General features: G+C 42.5%; 1 protein-coding gene across 1 annotated transcript in view; it reads left to right on the top strand.

Moving 5' to 3' along the window:
* The window catches only part of MAML3 (mastermind like transcriptional coactivator 3), a 269,821-nt gene that overhangs the window by 15,835 nt on the left and 243,059 nt on the right, over window positions 1-10,927 (top strand). The gene's annotated exons all lie outside the window — the stretch shown is intronic.

Consider the following 10,927-nt stretch of genomic DNA (forward strand, 5'->3'; position numbering starts at 1 on the left):
TATCTGAGGCTTGGATGCAAACACACTATCTGTAAACAGCAGCCAAAGGGCACACACTTCTGCTTTTTGCAATTGGCAAAGTCTCCTCCTTACTGCTTTAAAAAGGAAGAGAGGGGGGGGAATATCACCATGCCTCTTTTTATGTGTCTTCTCATAAGAAAAGGTTTTGGTGGATCCTTAATGGTTAAGTTCCCTGAAATGAAATACTATGTTGCTGTCTTAAAAATAACTGTTTCTAAGCCACCAAGTCCCATATGAGCAGGCTAAATGGGTTTTCTGTCTGTTCTGTACATTTTGCAGCTTCAGTAGTGCAGTTAGGACAGTTTGATCACATCACCATGTATTTTGTCTCAAAAGAGCTTAAAAACAACAACCCAACAACACCATTTACTGTAGGTCAGTGATCACTTACATTGTACTCCTTTTTGTGGATTGAAACTGGATTCAAAACAACAACCACCTTTCATTCCAAAGCAAGGCATCATGCATTAGTAAAAGATTATGTTTGTTTTTAAGAAGTGCTTTTGGATTCTTCTGCTGTTGCTTTCTGTTTCCCCCATGAAATTTCACCTAATTGGCACAGCAGTAACAAACTGCTTACTGCTTTCCTGCATTGTTCTTTACAGTTATCTCACCGCAGAACACATCACAGCTGTTTCCTAGATTGCTCACAACTCTAGTTGTTGGTTTTTGTGCTTTCTTTACATATTCTTAAAAGATGTGTGGACAAGTTAACTCTGGAGATGGTTGTGCAGTGGCTTCTTCCAGAAGTGCTATTTTTACAGTGCCAGCTATAACTAATGACCCTTGTTTTCCTTATTTACTCTTTCCTCTACCATGTGACTAAGCTCTGTGTTCTGACATCAGAAGTTAGTGTTACTGCTGCCAGAATTCCTTCTCCAGTTGTTCCTTTCCAGCTGACCTTTAGACAGTAAACGAGAGTGCAGAATCATGAACAGTCTTACATATGTGCCCTTCCCTAACCAAACGCAAAGCCTATCTGATCTGTTTGGCTGTTTGCTCTAATACAATTCTTGCAGAGAAATATTATGAGCTAGCAATTTGAAATGTAGGCATGTGGAATGAGCAAAGAATGGAAGGATGCAATGCAGTGTCCCTCCCTACTTCAAAGCTCAAATCAGTGTTAGAAACTCAGATATACAGTATAAGCTAATCGACAAACGGCACCTTAAACATGGCTTACGTTCACCACAGTGGAATGTCTAGGTGCCTTTTTGCAGTGGGGTTTATTATTATTTTTATTCATTTCTTTTCTATATTGTTTTATATTTTAAAGAAAAAATCTCAAACTGGTTTACGGCTCATTAATACATTACATGAAGCAATCCAGAATAAAACAAATTGAAACTTCAAGGAAAATATTTCAGATCCTTCTCCAGGTGACATTTTGCATTCCCCATATTTATTTACTTCCTTAATTTATAGAGCTGCCCCATAGCAGAAGTACTCTAGGAAGCCAATGTGGTGTAGCAGTTAGAATATGGGACTAGGACCTGGGAGATCCAGGTTCGATTCCCCATTCAGTCATGAAGCTCACTAGGTGACCTTGAGCCAGTCTTAACCTGCCCCACAGAGTTTTTGTGGGGATTAACTGAGAAAAAGGTGGGCCAGCCAGATGGAGATGTCAGTCGCCAAACTGGCACCCAGAGGTCTCCACGTGGTCGCAATTGAACCCATGCCAGTAGTAAAATGCACCTGGTACCTGACTAATTTCTAACACTGGCTCAAATATATTGGTATAACTCTCATGTGTTGGACAGGGACTGTTTACAGTGAGGATAATTGTTTAATACGGTACAGTGTTTCTCAAACTTGGGTCTCCGGCCGTTGTTGGACTACAACTCCCATTATCCCTGACCACTGGTCCTGAGTTCAAGTGTTAAGAGAGATGGAGAGAAACTGACACCTGTCCACTCTGACACCTGTCCACTTTCTCCACACCAGGCATAATCTAGACCCCTCTGTCATGTCTCTCCCTCACTCGCCTCATCACATGCAAATGAATTTGAATAGAGCAAGTATATTGTACAGGTATGTTTTGTTAGTGAGTTATTGGTGACAGGCTAGCCCATCTCCTGAAGTGAATACTGGTAACTTAAATTAGAACTGTTTCATTTCCATCCCTGTAATTCAGTGTTATAAACAAGATGAATAATGAAAACTAAGGTGTGTTTCACAGATTGTTTTTTTAATAGGTATTCGCAATGTACACAAGAAAATTATGTTTAATTTGCAGTAGCTTAACGAGGCTAGCATTCTACTTTTAAAAACATTTTGGAAGATCAAATTATTACAAATACTGTATTTCCCAATGGATGGATTTACCTTTGTTCTTTGGCTAACTAGTTTATGAATAGGGCTTTGATTTCTTTCTTTACCTGTTGCTTATCTGCGATACTTGTAATTAAGAGCTGGTCTGCCACACAGGAAAACTCTCTTGTACAGCCCTTGTAAGACTTGATGGATTTGTGCTACATGTTTGAATACCCTCCCTAATAAAAACACACAAACACAAAACCACAAAACCTCTCTGTGCAAAGAAAGTAGCACTTTGGAGAAGACTTCTGTTTGGCCTCCACTGACCTGCATTCCACTTACCAGAAGCTGGGGTATGTTTTTTTTAACATGGCAATATATTCAATCCTTCCCCTACATTCTGAAAACTACACTCCTAGGAAAGCCGTGCCTCGTGGTTTTTCTAAATGTGTGGATTGGACTACATTCCATTGAAATTTATTTATTTAGAGCATTTGCACCCCTATCTTCAGCCATATAAGCTCCCAGAGTAGCTAACATACAGTCACTTTAAACAAGGCAGTCCCTGCCTTCAGGCTTACAATCTAAAACAAAAAAACCACAACACATAAGGGGAAAGGGACAGAGAGGGGAACCAAATTGCTTTTGGGCTACCTCAAAATTAAAACATGTACAGTCATACCTTGAGCTGCGTTCGCTGTGGGATATGAACGCGTCGAACCTGGAAGTACTGGAACAGGTTACTTCCAGGTTCGGCGCTTCACGCATGCACAGAAGTGCTAAATTGCGCTTCACACATGCGCAGAAGTGCCGAATTGCAGCCTGCGTGTGCGCAGACGAGGTGCTGTGGGTTACGGATGCTGCGGGTTGCGAGCGCGCCTCCCACATGGATCGTGTTCGCAACCCGAGCATCCACTGTACATATATTCCTTGATTTTGCATAATTTATCATGCTCTTGCTAGCCATGAGTTGAAACAAGAAGCTACACAGAGCATCAAACCCAATTCTTTGCTCAGCATGTTTTTGGATATCTCAGATTTTAGGAGGAACAAGGTACAGTGGTACTTCAGGTTACAAACACCTCGGGTTAGAAACACTTCGGGTTACAGACTCTGCTAACCCAGAAGCAGTGCCTCGGGTTAAGAACTTTACCTCAGGATGAGAACAGAAATGGTGTGGCGGCAGCAGGAGGCCCCATTAGCTAAAGTGGTAACTCACGTTAAGAACGGACCTCCGGAACGAATTAAGTACGTAACCAGAGGTACCACTCTATTTATTTTGACCAATGGCCTCAGCAGTATGGAGACAAGGCAAGACAATGTTTCAGTGTCACCCTGGACAGCTCTATGTAGGGCTTAGGCTGGTGACCCCAATGACATCCAGTGATGTTTGCCTTCTTACACAATGGAAATAAATTTGTGCATTGAGTCTTCTGGTTTCCCTTCTGTTAAAGCCCCTCCCGCCAATCCATCTTCCTGCATGCCTCCAGAGTCTGCTACAGGGAGTCCCCCAAGACTGAAAAGGATGAGAGGACACAGAAACCTTGCTAGATCTCACCCCAGAAGAGCGGACCTGGGATGTTGTTTCAGCAGCAGCCATCATCAGACTACCTTGAATAGGAGCTGCAGCTCTGTCTCAGTAGCTAGCTCTGTTTTCTATGAGAGGAGCTCTTAATTTAAAGGGGTCCAGTCTACGTTAGCAGTTGTTGACTGACTTCAATGGAGCCAAAGAGACTGTGATTCTATAGGGTTTCTGTGCTGGAGTCTTCAAGGTCAGAGAAGGGTAACACAACCAGAAAAGGCCAGAGAGGCTCTGACACAATGGGCTGCACACAATGGCATCAGAGTCTCTGGTTCAGTTGCCCTGAGGGCAATTCCATCTCCCACGCTGAATCCCCAACCTTTTCCTCTAAAGATCATAGACTCATGACACCAGGTGAGGCAAGAACAGCAAGACATCCATCTCATAGTCATTTAGAATTCATTATAAGCAAAACTTGCCCCTCTGGGATTGAAGAAGCATGCTGATATAACCACGTGGAATGGGGCTTCACAATGGGGAGAACTGAGATGGGGAGAACTGTACCAGCAACTAAAAAACGTATGTTTGTATGGGCCCACATTGAGTTTACTTGCACAGAAGAGTGTTTAGACCTGAGATGTTAAACTATATCTTTTTTTAAATGAACCAGAGGGTTCTAGGCACATCTAGACTCATTAGCTCTGGCTACACTCAGGCGATATGCTTGCAGTGTTTTATGTTGTCTCTCAAACTGTTTGTACTGTGTAAGAAGGGCTCCTGATTACCCAGGGCAGGGTGGTCCAACTTTTCGTTTCAAGTGGGCTGCAATAGTATGTTGACATGGAACCCGTGGACCACACACTACCATGTCATACAGGGGAGTGAGGCCAAAAATGTGATGCTCCCTGCAGGCGTTATGCTGCCTTCCCAAAGCTGAATAAGTGAGTCACTGGGCTTTGGAAAGGAGGTGCTAGGCTGTGGCATAGTCCTAGAGCCCTCATATCTTCCCAAAGCTTGAAAAGTGCTAACTAGGCTGTGGGAAGGAGCCTTGAGGTCTCTACGACCTTGTCAGAGCCCTCATGCCTCCTTTCCAAAGCCCAGCACCTTGCTTACTTGGCTTTGGGAAGGCAGCATGAGGGCTGTGGGGTTGCGGTGGCAGCAGTCGAATCAAATGTTGCTGAGGGCCACCAAAAATGGCCTTAGGGCTGCATGCGGTCCTTGGACTGTGTGTTGGGCCACCCTGATCTAGGGGTCTCTCTTACCCGAGTAAGCCCTGTGGGTTAACTGCTTGATCATGCAAACCTCCAGTAGAATGGTTTCCAGAGCCACAGTTCAGTTCATCTTATGCCACATGGGTACATGATCTGCAAGCCTGGCATATCATTTTGCATGAGCAAGTCCTTGCCATAAATCTTCTTCCATAGTTCATCAGAATGTGATGTCCTTGTCAAATTCTCATTTAGCTCATTTTGTCTGCCTACCCACCACTTTCAGTTAGCTATGTTGTCCCTTATTCCCTTGTGAATGCTTGCAGCATTACTGAGTCAATGGGGCTGAACCCTAATGAAGGCTTTTGTTGTTATATTGCAAATATTTGCAAATCTAATAATTTGGCAGCGTGATGGTTGTCATTATATAATCTTTCCTATATGATAGATTACAATATAATAAACCACCACAGTGCAGAAATAAAGACCTTTGCGTCCTGAGGTTACTTCGCTACCTGTAAAATGTTTTCAGAGAAAATGTTCTCTCATTCCTGCACTCCTTTCACATCGTATGTAAAGGAGACGTTTTATGGATTCGAGTCACGTAGCTCACTGTGGATGAAGGAATTTGGGCATGGGAATTTTGACAGATAAATGATGTTGTGCTGCTTGGCGCAGGAGGAGGGAAGGGGGAAGTAATACTGTCAACAGCAGAGCAATCGCTTCTCGCTTATGCTGATTGAGGCCTCAGGTGGACCTTTGTTTCTGATGCATTAAGGTATTGGGCACGAGTCACACATCACAACATAGCCTAACTTAACAATTAATTGGGATTGAAAGAGAACCTTGTGTGCGGGTGCTTAATGTATCTAAGTGTACATTTGTTTTTGTTTTATTTTCTATAAACATGGATGTTGCTTGAGACTGGGGCAACCCAGACAGATGGGCAGCATATAAATTATTATTATTATTATTATTATTATTATTATTATTATTATGAAGGTTTGCCAGGTAAAATGTCAGTGAACTGTTCCTTCTCCCTGTCCGAACATCTTATCCACATAAATATTTTCTCACAATGCAGTCCAGTTCCCCAACGAGTGAAGTTTCTGAAATTTATTTATAGGGTGAGACAGGGGGATAAGAAGGTTCATATATTGCAGGGATCCCAGGCACAGAAATGAATTTTCATCTTTCCCCAGAGGGTCTACCAGGGGAGCCTGGGCCATCTAGATCAGGGGTGGGAGGTGGGCTCTGCTCACACCACAGTTGTATCCCCGGGCCCAAAACCATGCTTTTCTCCATAAGACTGAATGGTAGCTATTCAGCTACATATGAGAAAGTAAATCAACCAGAACACCACTGGGAGGGAACAGCTATGCCTAGCCTTTTTACTGTGATCTAGATATATTTTATTCCCGTGACAAGTAATAATATAGGTGATCCAATGCTCAGTAGGAGGCTTTAGATTGGTGCATTAAGGCCCCTAGTCTTGCTGATTGGAGGCCATTACCTTTGTCTCAGTGGCAGGGGTGGCCCATCCTGTTTTGCTGCCTGAGGTAAAACGGGAAATTGCCCCCCCTGCCCCCCCAAGCCTTGCTTTCCAAGGTTGCATGGGGAAGCTGCCACACAACCCCATTAGTGGCAGCAGGGGCATATGGGGTATCCAGAGGACACTGCCCCTTGAGGTTCTGCCACCCACGATGGCTGCTTCAGTCCGCCTCATGGGCTGACCAGTGCTGCTCAGTGGAAACATTTAACTGATATGTAAGTAGTGAGGATGAATTGGTGACATTGTGATAGGATGGGAAAATCCTACTCTGTGCCCAAGATTCCGTTAAAGTTCTGTGTCAGCTATAGTGTATTCTATTTTGATGTTTGCTTCCCAGCAGCTCCGTGAGCCAGCTTAGAAACAGCAGACTAGTTCAGTAGTAATGCCAAACCATTGTTTGGTGCTGCGTGAAGGATCTGTCTGCTCACCTCCTCCTTCTCCTTGCACACCATAATTTCACCCTCACCTTCCTTCTTGGTTTGAGGCAAAACATAACTGGAAATTAGAAGCAAATATAAGTTAATTCTGGTTTGCATTCTGGTGAGCATAACCCATAGTGTGTTGGCGTGGATAAAATGACAAACTATGGTTTTCCTCAAACCAAGAAAAGAGGGAATTTCAGAGTATGCAGTGAGGAGCGGAAAGTGTGAGGATGAGGGTCCTTTGTAGCTTATTCATTTATGTGGCATCCAGCCATGATTTGGTGGTAACATTGGAACCAGCCAAGTGGCTGGCCTAAGGCTGCCCAATGAGTTTCATGGCTGAATAGGGAATCTGAATCTGGGTTTTCCACATTCAAGAGCTTTATTTTAACACAGGAGCCACCTTAGAAGTGAATAATTCTTCAGATCACAGGTAGGTAGCCGTGTTGGTCTGTCATAGTCAAAACAAAATAAAAAATAATAAAATTCCTTCCAGTAGCACCTTAGAGACCAACTAAGTTTGTTCTTGGTATGAACTTTCGTGTGCATGCACATGTCACACGAAAGCTCATACCAAGTAAAAACTTAGTTGGTCTCTAAGGTGCTACTGGAAGGAATTTTATTATTTTTTATTTTGTTTTGACTAATTTTTCAAAATGAGATTTCATGGCTCACAGCAGAATTGCAGGTGGTCAGATTCTGGACCCCTTTGCTAATTGTCTGAGTGTTTGGACAGACCAGCCTGTTTACTCACTGTTGCTTTGCCTTCTGGGATTGTGGCTACTCAGTTTGTAACAGCAGGAAGTTCACCAGGAATCCCTTTTCTTTTGAAATCAAAATATTACAAAGGGATGATGTGTGAACAGGAGTAGGTAGGTGAAATGTGATTGATCCTTTGTGGTGGCTAGTACCACTTTCTGTTTCAGCTCAGTTCTTTACCACAGTAAAGGGACAGTTCGCTAATATTCTGCTTCAATTTATAGTTGCCACTTTCCCTTTCCTTCCTCCTCCCCCATCCCTTACCACTCCCACTGAGGATTTCTTTTAGGGTTGTGTGTGTGTAAAGCAGCCATATGAGAGGAATAAAATAATTTTGAAGAGAATTATATGGGGAGAATTTTGACAATGAGTGGAAGATTGTAATTACTCTCTTCCATTAGACTCAGTGGCTTTGGACAGATAAGCTGTATTGAAACGTGTGACCAGGGCATGGGATCATGGATTGTCTTTCTCTGTTGTCATGGCGACAGTGATGCAGGTGGCCTATAACTGCCTGGCTGTCAGATCTTATACATCAAACTGGTGCTAAGTGAAAATATGTTAGAGGCATTGAGGGGAGGGGGGGGTTGCCAGCAGTGTTTGTTGGATCAGGTGGAAGAAAGCTAGCCTCTCTTAAGAAAAAAGTGTGCGTGCGTGCGTGTGTGTGTGCGTGTAAGAGAGAGAGAGAGAGAGAGAGAGAGCAAGAGCGCAAGCTTTAGGTGGCTTAGAAATAGTTCTTAAGAGAGATCTTTCTTCATAAGGGCAGAAATGGCTTTTAAAAAGTGGGTATAAGACGCTACCAAATATATGCATGGTGTATATGTGTAATTAATAGACCCTTTCTAAAAGTTTGGATGATACAATTATATGGAACGCAGAATAGGAAAATACAATCCAGCTGCCAGCACTATCAATTCACCAACCCTCAAAAGTTCACGGCAGTTTTTAAAAAATATAGTTCTGATAAACACTAGATGATTGTTGGTAGACAATCTGGCAGGGGTGGGGAGGGAACCAGGTTGAATATAGATGATTAAAAGAAAATTTCAGAGACTCGTACTAGGTGCATAACCTCAGTTATGATTTTTAAATGTTTCTTGAAAGCAATACTTTTAGTTACTCATTAGCAGTAACCTTATAAAGGCACTTTTTAGCGTACAAAGTGCTGTACAGTAATTATAACATTCCTCCTCATGACAGTCTTGAGGTAAATGGTTGTAATCCCCATTTTAGTTTACTTATCTAAGCGAGAGAGACAATGGCTGAGTAGAAACTACCCATTTCACACACCAGTCCAAGTACAGCATTTTGCCATTACTCATCCTTACCAGTTCAGCCAGCTAGAGGGTAATGTTTTGTTATCAAACATTTGCCTGGAAGGTCCAATCTTCCAGTGGTAGCTCTCATCATGCTCATCATGCTGTGCTAGTTGTGTGAAGCAGCTTACACAGATCAGTGATCATGGACTCAACTTATTATAAAATAATGCAGTACTACTAATTTAAGGCACCCTTATAGCTTACTAGCAGCCTTATACCCTGTTTTGCTTGGGGATTCTAAGAAACCAAAAAAATCAGTGCATTTTTGAAAGGTTCAGTCTGCCATCTTGATTCAAAATGGTGTCTAATCATATTCAAACACAGATGAAATTTCCTTTATCTCAGGAAACATCATGCAAAATTTGGTTACAGTGTTTTTATAGGTGTCCAAATGCACAGAGAACAGGCAACTTTCCAAAATCCATGGAAGACCTCCTCAACCAGTCTATAATTTTGAAATACTGAGGTGGGTGTTTCGGACAGTGAAAGTGTGATCAGTTCCTTCATATTCCACTGTCTCCCTATTGATTGGTACTGGACACATTGTGACTGCTCCTTAGTTTTTGTTTCAGGCTGGTACCCCTTTGGGTTCTCCTTTTAGAACCTTAAAAACATAATTTAGATTCATTCTGTTCTCTTCCTTTGATCTGCCTGTCCTTAGACCAAGGACATGAAACTTCCACTTGAACTGTAATTTTTGTTTTATCGTGCCCTAGTTCTCCTATGTAAATACTGCAATGGACGTGGGAGGCTAGGATAGCCTGCTTACACCCTTCCTTGCACAACTGGCTTTCATGTTTCCGCACATATACCACCCCCTGATTCTCACAATAGCTACTATAGGTTAACTATCAAATTTGGTGGCAAAGAGCCTATGGACCAATCTTTATGTACCCTGTGAGGTAAGGATGACCAGCTTGCCTCTTAAGTTCTTCTAATGAACCCTAAGTTGTGCTTGTGGACCTGTTAACAGTTTTACTTTTCTTGACAAAAGGCTCATAATGAGAATATTGGGTAGCTTTAGTCTTCATAAGTGTTCCATCTCCATCGTGCATTTCCCAGATTTTCACTAAAAGATTTGGTACAGATTTCTGTAATTTTGCTAAAATTGAGGCTTCTTGGTTCACTTGTTTCAACCCTGATGTTTTGTGAACTATTACGATTTATAAAAATAATGATAGATAGAAATATGTAACCATAACTGTAGCTTAGTGTAGGAAACATATTATACTGTTAGACTGACCCTCCCTGGGTATATACCCTTTGGCCACCCCCACCCTGAATACCCTTTTCTGGTGGGTCTAATAAGCTCTGAAGAAGAAAGAAAGCCACCTCTGCTTAACCATCAAAGCTAAAATAAGCATTTCCTTAGCCAAGTTAAACTGTCCAGTTTGGGAAGGTCTGTTCTTGTTCTCATCATGCCTTGCACTGCATTTTTAGGGAGCTCAGGAAATTGTTCCTGTTCTCCCATCAACTGATTGGGAAGAAGTGGTAATTGCAGAATTGCTTCTGGAAGCGTGCCGAAAGAAATGTGCAGAAGCGTATTCTTTAAATTCAGCCCTTCATCTTTCTACAAATGCACATCTTGCTAGTGGTTTACACTTGCTTGCTTTCAAGTTACTCCCTGTCCCCTTAACTTTAGTCAGTGGTGCAAGTAGATAAATTTAGTCTGTACTCACTGGTCTTAAGGCAGACCCCTCTTTAGATGTTGCACATTACTTCATTTATGTCAACATGTGGTAAGCCAGCCCTGCTGTGTTTAGGGACACCCCCACCCAGATGCTCTTTCTGCTGAGAGGGATCCTGGAGTTCTGCCCTGACATCCTGCTCCGACTGATGTTTAGTACCACAAGATGAGAGTATCCTGC

The sequence above is a fragment of the Lacerta agilis genome, chromosome 9 (genome assembly GCF_009819535.1).
Source record: "Lacerta agilis isolate rLacAgi1 chromosome 9, rLacAgi1.pri, whole genome shotgun sequence".
In the NCBI taxonomy this organism is placed as follows: Eukaryota; Metazoa; Chordata; class Lepidosauria; order Squamata; family Lacertidae; genus Lacerta; species Lacerta agilis.